The sequence below is a fragment of the Ochotona curzoniae genome, unplaced genomic scaffold, assembly GCF_017591425.1.
Source record: "Ochotona curzoniae isolate NIBS_2020 unplaced genomic scaffold, NIBS_Ocur_1.0 scaffold_4812, whole genome shotgun sequence".
NCBI lineage: Eukaryota > Metazoa > Chordata > Mammalia > Lagomorpha > Ochotonidae > Ochotona > Ochotona curzoniae.
In genome coordinates, this window is record NW_024467124.1 from 86891 (window position 1) to 96358 (window position 9468).

General features: G+C 48.9%; 1 pseudogene; it reads left to right on the forward strand.

Annotated features, from left to right (window-relative positions):
* The first annotated feature begins 8031 nt into the window (after positions 1-8031).
* On the forward strand, positions 8032-8602 carry LOC121149884 (annotated as a pseudogene).
* The last annotated feature ends 866 nt before the right edge of the window (positions 8603-9468 follow it).

The window sequence follows — 9468 nt, forward strand, 5'->3', positions numbered from 1 at the left end:
GGCTACAACATCTGATTGCCTACATGTGAGCTGGATCAGGGAAAAGCCAGGCTGGGCTGACTATACATTCTGGTACATGCATAAGTCAGTGTCGGTGTGGAGTGATTGGGCTTTGCTGCAGCATCAGCTAGCAGATGCCGGCATAGGGGCCAAATTCTGTCAGGTACAAGCATGGCCTAGACAGATGGTGGTACCCAGTGACACCAGTCTGAACTGGATAGTGAAGCTGGTCAGGACGAACTGGGCTTCAGTACCCATCAACATGTACTAGAGCTGAATGGAATGTGGGACAGACCAGACCAGTCTGCTATACATACAGGCAAACACAGGAACCAGGGCAGGGGCGGGCCTGGTGGGAGTTTTTGTGGATCGCTCCGACTAGGCTGCAGCTCCCATTGGTTTTTGTGAAGGCTGAGTATGGGGTGGGCAAGATTGGGCTGGGCTCCAACACCCAGCAGGTTTCCTAAAACATGAGGCTCACCAAGACAGAACTGACCCAGCAATTGCAACTACCAGTGTATGTATAGACTGATTTGTATGACAGATGGTGCCGGACCGTGTATTGGCAAACACACACAAGAATCAGGTCTGGAATGGCCTCAGAGGTTTCTTGGGTGGTTCCCTGCTAACCGAACTGCTAGACTCAGAAACCCAACCATGGAGAAAATTGCAGGTTCCATGGTCTGACCATGGAGTGCATGTGTCAGAGCTGGGCCTCCTAAGTGGCTCAGATGGAGCAGAGGACAGCATATCCAAATGCACATGGAGGATATGGCAGTGTTTTGGAGCCTCCAGAAGACACCTGGTACCATGGCAGAGGATGAAGGACAGAACAAATTGATCAACTACCCCAGCCAATCATTGGCAGTAAAGATCTGGGCAGATAGAGACACTAAGGTGGACTATAGCAGCCAGTGGATTTGGGAGAGATTTCATCATGATTGGAGTGGCAGGATCGCCAGCAATTCAAGACTGCTGAACTATCAAGACCTCTTGAAAAATTCATGGTGTTGTAAATTTCTGTTTTTCTTCCTGTTGTTGATTTTGTATTGTGGTTTTTCATTTAAGAGGGATATGTGGTGACTGAGTAATGGAGACTTAACGTCCAGATGTGAGGATACAGTGCAGTGTGAATCTCTACTTCCAGATCAAGATGGACTCCCAATGAAACTATTAGCTGTATCTTGACAACAGGAGGCTGGACTCTCTGCCATTGTCCATGCCCGCAATGATGAACGTGTGACTGTTTATGAAAAGCTATGCTGTAGTAATGATATAGGGGAATTTGGTGGGGGGAGGGGTTTTAGGAAGGGGGCAGGGGAAACATAAATAAATAAATAAATAAAGTCCCCCAAACTGGGGAAAATGTTGTTATAGAACCCCAAATCTGTATCTTTTCATCAGTGCCCATCACTGACATGGGGCAGTTATTGCAAAGTACAGAACAAGAAGCTGAGCAGTTATTGCTTAATTTCAGTGTTCTCCAAGGAGTCAAGAGGTGAAGTTTCATATGGGTTAATGTGATGCTGTGGAGCGTGGTCAGCTGGCTGTTGTTGTCTTCTGAGTGCATCTGGACATGCTGTCCACTTCACAGGCTTCAGCAACTGAGGAGGTCCAAGCCCGATACAATCACTCCAAGGTTGGACTATATCCTGTGAATCTCCCTGTGGCCAGTGTCAGTCTGGGTCCATTCAGGGAGTCCTTCAAGAAACATCACCTGGGGTGATCTCAGATTTGACTCTTACGTGTCCCAGCCAGTGTAGGTCAGGTCCAGTCCATCATCTGCACCAGCCAACAGACATACAAGTGAATGCAGCTGCCCAGTCAGTTCTGCATCAGCCCCAAAGCTCATGTGAACCAACACTTGCCAGTTTGAGCTGTGGCCTAGCTCAGCTGACCCACAGTTATTCTGGCTCTTGTACATTGCCAGTGGTGTAGCTGCCTAGCCCAACCTGGCCTGCCCCGAGACTGGCCCACACCCAGTCCCAGCTCCCATGTTCACCAGTGGAGTAACAATCCAGCTGAAATTCTCCAATTAGGCCCATGCACAGTCCCAGATCTTGCATGTGTCATCAGGTGCCGTGACCTAGTCTGAGCTGGCTTGCCTCCAGCTATCACATTTGCCAGCAGGTGCTACAGCCTGGCTTAGTCCGGTCTACCCCCAGACTCAGCTCTCGGCAGTGGGTACAGCAGCCTAGCCTAGCGTGGTTCACCACCACTCATGTGAACTGGCTGGTGTTGTAGTCTAACTTGGCCTGACCTACATCCTGTCCTGGCTCAAACCTGTGCCAGTGTGTGCTGTGGACTGACCCTGTCCAGCCTAAATCCAGAACTGGCTCACACATGTGCCAATGGGTGCTGCAGCCCAGCCTGGTCTAGCATATTCACCAGAAGGAGCTGTACTTACACAGGTAGTTCCCCAAGTTCCCCCACCAGCCTCACTCTCAGCCCTGGATCTCACATGTGCCACTGGGTGAGGCTGCCCAGACTGACATGGTCGGCCCATAGTCCTGGCACTCACTGGTGGGTACTGTGGACTAGCCTGGCCTGTCCCACACCTATTCTGGCACTTGTTAGCAACAATGGGTATTGAAACCCAGTCTATTTTTGCTCGTATCAAGGCACAACCCACATGCATGGCTATGGGTGCCACAGCCTTGCTCAGCCTGACCCACAACCCTGGCTCTTGCAATTGCCAGTGGAGCTGCAGCCTAGCAGAGGAGTCCCAAAGTTCCCCCTACCAGGCTCATTTCCAGCCCCAGCTCTTGCATCTGCTGGCAGGTGCTTTGATTCATCTTGGCATGCTCTCATGCCTCTGGTAGGTGCTGCAATCCAGCCCAGCCAGGCATGCCCTGCACCATGTCCTTCTCTCATGCTTACCAGCGGGTGCTAAAGCCTGGCCCGGCCCAGCCTGGCCCCAGACTCAGTCCCACAAATGGTGACAAATGGTGCAGCCTTGCCTGTCCTGGCTCTCCCCCAGTTTTCCTGGCTCCTGTGTTCCCAGAGGGAACAGCAGACTAGCAGGGGAGTTCCCCAAGTTTCCCTACCAGGCCTACTCCCAGCCTTGGATCTCATGCATGCCAGCCTGGGCAGCTCTCAGCCCTGGTTCTTGCATGGGCCAGTGGATACTGCAGCCTGGCCCCACCCAGCCTTCTCCCAGTGACAGCCCTTACAAATGTCAGGTGGCTTCCTGTCAGGTGTGTTCTGTTGTCAGTCCTGGCTCAGCCCATCACCACCCCCAGCTCTCCATGCAAACCACAGAGGTAATGCTACAAGTCTTCTACCAAATCTTCCCCCAGGTCTGGTCCTCTTGAGTTCTAGCGGGTGCTTTGGTGCAGCCTGACGTGGCCCAGCCCCTGTCCTGACACTCACAGTTGGGGTTAGCGTGGGTGCTGTGGCCTAGTCCAGCCATGCATGCTCCCAGCCCCAGCTTTTGTGAGCACTAGTAGTTGGTAGGTGATGTTATTTAGCCCATCAGGTCTCCCATGTAGGCAGGAGTCACGGCCTGATCCAAATATACCAACACCGTTTTTCCCCCCTCTAAACTACTCCATCTCAGCTCCTCTGCCTGCCTGTGAGTGCAGTGGACTGGTTGTGGAAGATTCCTGAAGCCATTCCTTCCCTTTCAAACATGCCCCTAGGTTCTTCTACTCCAATGTATCCCCAGACCCATTCTCCAGAGGAGCTTCACTTCCCCCCACCTGGTGGCCAGGATGGTGTGTTCCAACTGAATTCACTACCTATCTTAAAAGAAAAAAAAAAAGGCCCAGAGCCATCTCCCGGCAGCTAAAGTCCTTGCCATAAATGTGCTGGAATCCCATATGGGTGCCAGTTCTAATCCCAGCAGCCCCGCTTCCCATCCAGCTCCCTGCTTGTGGCCTAGCAAAGCAGTCAAGGATGGTCCAAGGCCTTGTGGGACCCTGCACCCTTGTGGGAAACCCAGAAGAGGATCTGGGCTCCTGGCTTTGGATCGGTAACTTGGGGAGTAAATCTTCAGATGAAAGATGTTTCTCTCCGTCTCTCCTCCTCTCTGTATATATTTGACTTTGCAATAAAAATAAATAAATCCATAAAAAAAAAAAGGAATCAGCAATTATACTGGCATAGTGGTGTAGCGAACACAAAGTTGGCCCACCAGTTTTGGGCTACTTCTCTCCCAGTAGTTCACACTTGCTTTTAAAAAGTTTATTTTATTTGAATAGCATAGTTACAGAGAAAGGGAGATACAGAGATTTTCCATCTATTCATTCATTCATTCATTCATTCATTCCCCAAATAGCTACAATGTCTAGGACTAGGCCAGGTCATAATTCTGTTCTGTGTACTATAAACAAACACACCTTTTTAAAGGAAAGTGAACTAAGTTTTCAAAGATTTATTTGAAAGAGAGAAGAAGGGGAAGAGGTCTTCATCTGTTGCTTCAGATTGAGAAAACTAAAAGCACAGACTAAAACTCCAACCATAATGGAGCCATCTTCCATTCCCTCTTATATTTTGGTTGCACTCTTGGGGTTCCTTACTGCTCAGGAATAACGGTGTTTGCATGGGAGTTCCAGGAGCCTGCTGAAAGGCAGTGACTTAGGCCGAACTCACAGCCAGCTGCTGACAAAGCGCGCAGCCATCCACTGTGAGTTTATTCAACCTCCTTGTCCCTCATTCCTCCATTTAGATCAATTTCTGGGTGCTTCCAGGCTTTTTTCTCCTACTTTCCTTCTTTTCTTTTCTCTTCGCTTCTTTTCTTTCCTTCTCTTTTTTTAATTTGTCTTTTCTTATCTTCTTTTTTCTAAAGATTTACTTGCTTATTTGAAAGGTAGAGTGACTGAGAGAGGTAGAGATAAAATGATCTTCCATCCATTGATTCCACCAAAATGGTTACAATGCTCATGTTGGATCAGGATAGGCCAGACACAGTAGCCTAACGGCTAAAGTCCTCACCTTGCATGAGCCAGGATCTCATGTGGGCACTAGTTGGTATCCTAGCTGCTCCCCTTCTTTTGCAGCTCCTTGCTTGTGGCCTGGGAAAGCAGTAGAGGATGGCCCAAAGCCTTGGCACCCTGTACCCACAAGGGAGACCTAGAAGAAGCTCCTGGCTCCTAGCTTCAGATCAGCTCATCTCCAGCCATTGCAGTCATTTGGGGAATTAACCAGCAGGTAAAAACTCTTTTTTGCTCTCTCTCCTCCTCTCTATAAATCTGACTTTCCAATTAAAAAAAAATCTTTAAAAATATATATTTACCTGCTTATCTGAAAGGCAGGGTGACAGAGGGATAGATAAATGATATTCCATCCATTGATTCCACCCAAATGGCTAACTTGGGTCAGATTGGATCAGGATGAAGTCAGGAAATGAGAATTGTATTGGGTTCTTCTACATGGATGCAGATGTCTATATATTTGGACCATCTTCTATTGCTTTCTCTAGCATAACAGTAGTGGATTGAGGGTGGAGCAGCCAGAACTTCCAGAACTTTCCAGCATGGGATCCAGCATTTCAGGGGGGTGCTTCTTAACTCACCAAGCTGGTCTTCCAAGCTTTCTTTACCTGATTAATTTTTAAATAATGAATTTATTCTATTTTTGATCATGTTTACCTAACTGAGAAAGATTATAGCCTGGGTTAGCCTTATCTAGCTTCAGTTCCAGCTACATGAGCTACAGCCTAGCCCAGCCCGGACAGCTCCAGTCCCAAACCTAATGTGAACTGGCTGGTGTGCAGCCCAACCCAGCCTGTCCTGCACCTCGTCCTGGTTCTCACCTCTGCCAGTGAGTGTTATGAATTGGCCCAGCCCAGCCTGCTCCCAGACCGGCCTGCCCCCAGACCTGAGCCTCACGCACACTTGCGGGCCTTGTAACCTGGACTGGTCTGAACTGCTCTCATCCTTGGTTCTTGCACTCTCTCATGGGGACTGCATCATGACAGAGAAATTCACCTGGTTAATTTAAGGTCCTGACCTCTTGTTTGTTCATTTGCTTGTTTGTCTGTTTTAGAAAGTAGATTTACAGAGAGGAGATAGAGAGAGAAACATTTTCCATCCACTGGCTCACTCCCCTAGTAGCTTCAATGGCCAGAGATGAACCTATCTGAATCCAGGAGCTAGGAGGTTTTTCCAGGGCTTCCGCCGGGATGCCGGATCCCAAGGACTTGGGCTATCCTCTACTGCTTTTTTGGGACACAAGCAGAAGCTGGATAGGAAGTGGAACTGGTGCCCATATGGGAGCCTAACACACTCAAGGTGAAGATTTTAGCCCCTAGGCTACTGCACCAGGCCCAAAATAAATAAATAATTTTTTTAAAATAAAGACACATATTGAATAGAGAACAGAGAAATCTTAAATGGATCAACAGAAGAACTTTTACAAATTAGCAAATGAGAAATGTGAATTTCTTGAGTCAGAGTATCTCTGTTCTTCACCCATAGGAACCCCTCTCTTCTCCAGTTGCAAGGCTGTAAAACTTGGTTTATAGAAAGTCATAAAAATAAAGTAAAAGAAGGCAACTTCTCACCCTGCTGGTGAATCTTTTTTAACGTTACTCCCAACTTTCTTTCACTCAAAATATATTGCAAGCAAAAGTGAATAGTTCAACAGTCAACATTGCTAAATGCAAAGTACAAGCATTATAAGGAACCTTATGTTGTTTAAGCTAACTTTATGTGGTTTGTGTCACTTTTTTTCAAAGGTCCCAAAGTTGGCATCTTCACCTTCTGTGCCCTTTGAGGTCCTTCACTCATTCGTGTGGCCATCTTGTTGAAACTGTTGCTCAAACTGCAGATGGTTCGATCATTGAGCTTTCCCCTTTCAAGCCCAGCGTTCTTGTTGGAACTTGTGGAGGTTTCCTTCTCTTTCACACCTAGGCTTGGCGCTGTGGGCTGGTAGCCACTCATGACTGGTAACTGTGGAAACACGTCCACATCCTCTACTCCAGGTTATTGTTCCACCAGGCAGGCTGGGAAGGGGGAGCTTAGGGGCAGTGGACAGCCAGTGCTTTTCAGCTGTTGGCATGCATCATCTGCACTTAACAATCTTAAGGTGGGGGCGTGGCCTAGCGGCTTAAGTCCTCACCTTGAATGCACCAGGATCCCATATGGGTGCTGGTTCTAATCCCAGCAGCTCCACTCCCTTCCAGCTCCCTGCTTGTGGCCTGGGAAAGCAGTCGAGGACGGCCCAAGGCCTTGGGACCCTGTACCCGCGTGGGAGACCCGGAGGAGGTTCCTGGATCCTGGCTTTGGATTGGCATAGCATCGGCCATTGCGCTCACTTGGGGAGTGAATCATTGGAAGGAAGATCTTCCTCTCTGTATATCTGACTTTACAATAAATAAATCTTAAAAAAAAATCTTAAGATGAATGAGTTTTGTGATAATTTCATATGACGTGATTTATCCCTGTACATTCCTCCCTTTTTAATTCTAGTAATTGACATTTTAAGTTGGGATGAGTCTGTTTTACAATTGTTTGTCCCTGGGGATGATAAAGAATACACATAATATGAGAAATATGTCATTGTTGAAAAAGTTACTGAAACTTAAAACTAATACAAGTAGAGCCATCACTAGTTCTTACATTTAGAAGGCAACCTGGGCTGCGAAGGCTGAAAACACATGCGCACACCACACAGCTTCCCCAAGTGAGGCAGATGTGGAAACGGAAACTGAAAAGGTAGCAATTATGACATGAACAGTCCCATGCTCACCAGAAGAAGGACTATGTCTAACATCCATAGTTAGAATTATAAAACTTACCAACAGAAGACACTTGTTTACTCCTAACAGTATTCTAGAAACCACCTAGAGGAGGAGTGCACAGTAGCGTTCAGCACGCAGAAGCTGCAAAGCGCGGCAGGACGGAGCTCCGGAGCGGGTCTGCGGAGCCCATGTGACTGGCTGTGTCCCCAGGAACCAGCTCGCTCAGGACCTTCTCCACCCGGACCTAGGGCTACCCAACGTGTTCCCTGGATCCCTCAGCAAGAAGGAGGCTGCTGTTCCGAGTCCTGCGCGGAGGAGAACAGAACACTCACTCCTGCCCCCCGACCATGCGCGTGTGCCCTCCTCGCTCTTCCTCGGCAGGGGCAGTGCGGCCTCCAACCCGGGCTTCCTGGGCAGGGGCAGTGTGGCCTCCGACCTCGCTCTTCCTGGACAGGGGCAGTGTAGCCTCCGACCGGGGCTTTCTGCAGTCTCGGGGCATTACGTGCGTCTTGAACGCGATTTCAACTGGCCTCAGTTCGAGCATGTTAAAGTGCCTCTGGCTGACACGCCCCACGCCCCCACTGGGCTGTAATTTGACTCCGTGACCCACAAGATCCCTAGCATGAACAGGAAGCAAGGGGCTACCTTCATGCACTGCTCCGCGGGGGGTGAGCCGCTCGGCCACTCTGTGCATTGCTTACCTGATGAAATTCCACGACGTGTGCCTGCTGGAGGCCTACCGCTGGGTGAAGGCCAGACCCGTCATCAGGCCCAATGGAGGCTTCTGGAAGCAGCTGATAGACTACAAGCGCCAGCCAGCTCTTCGGGCAGTCCACGGTTAAGATGGTGCAGACCCCTTACGGCATAGTCCCACCTTATGCGTTACTGGGAGATCTAACGCTCCCACAGCCTGGGTGAGCAGTTGCCAAAGGCTGACTTTTGATACACCCTCAAGTCTTTCTACACTACAGGTGTTCAAGTTTACTTTAAGAAATAGGGAGGGGCAGGAATAAGGGGAATGCATTTGCTGTTAGTGACATTTTTAAAACTAGCATTTTGGAATAGCATTTTCAAAAAAGAACATACACACACACCACACACAAAACAACCTTCGGTCCCGGCGGCATGGCCTAGCAGCTAAAGTCCTCGCCTTGCACGCCCCGGGATCCCATATGGGCGCCAGTTCTATCCCGGCAGCCCCGCTTCCCTTCCAGCTCCCTGCCTGTGGCCTGGGAAAGCAGTCGAGGACGGCCCAAAGCTTTGGGAACCTGCACCCTCGTGGGAGACCTGGAAGAGGCTCCTGGCTTGGGATTGGCATAGCATTGGCCGTTGTGCTCACTTGGGGAGTGAATCATTGGACGGAAGATCTTCCTCTCTGTCTCTCCTCTCTGTATATCCGCCTTTCCAATAAAAAAATAATAAAAATAAATCTTTAAAAAAATAAATAAATCTTTAAAAAACAAATCTTCAACGGGCTTTTGTTCATTTGTAACAGTTTACCCACCCAGTTGTGCTCTGAGTGTGGCACCTTTCAGCACCGTGGCAGGTGCAGGAGGCGCTCAGAGCAGAAATCCCGCTGGGCCCTGACTAACCCTGCGACCAGCTTGGCCCCAGGCTGCTCACCAGACATGCTTGGGGAAGATGAATCCCAGCTGCAGTCTCTACCGGGCTTTCTACACCTTCACCTCTATTTAGTGATTCTGTATGTTAAAATAAGCCTTTATTATTTAGTTAGGTAATTGCAATGAAGTCTGTTACGAAGACTCTTTTAATTTGTTCCCCAG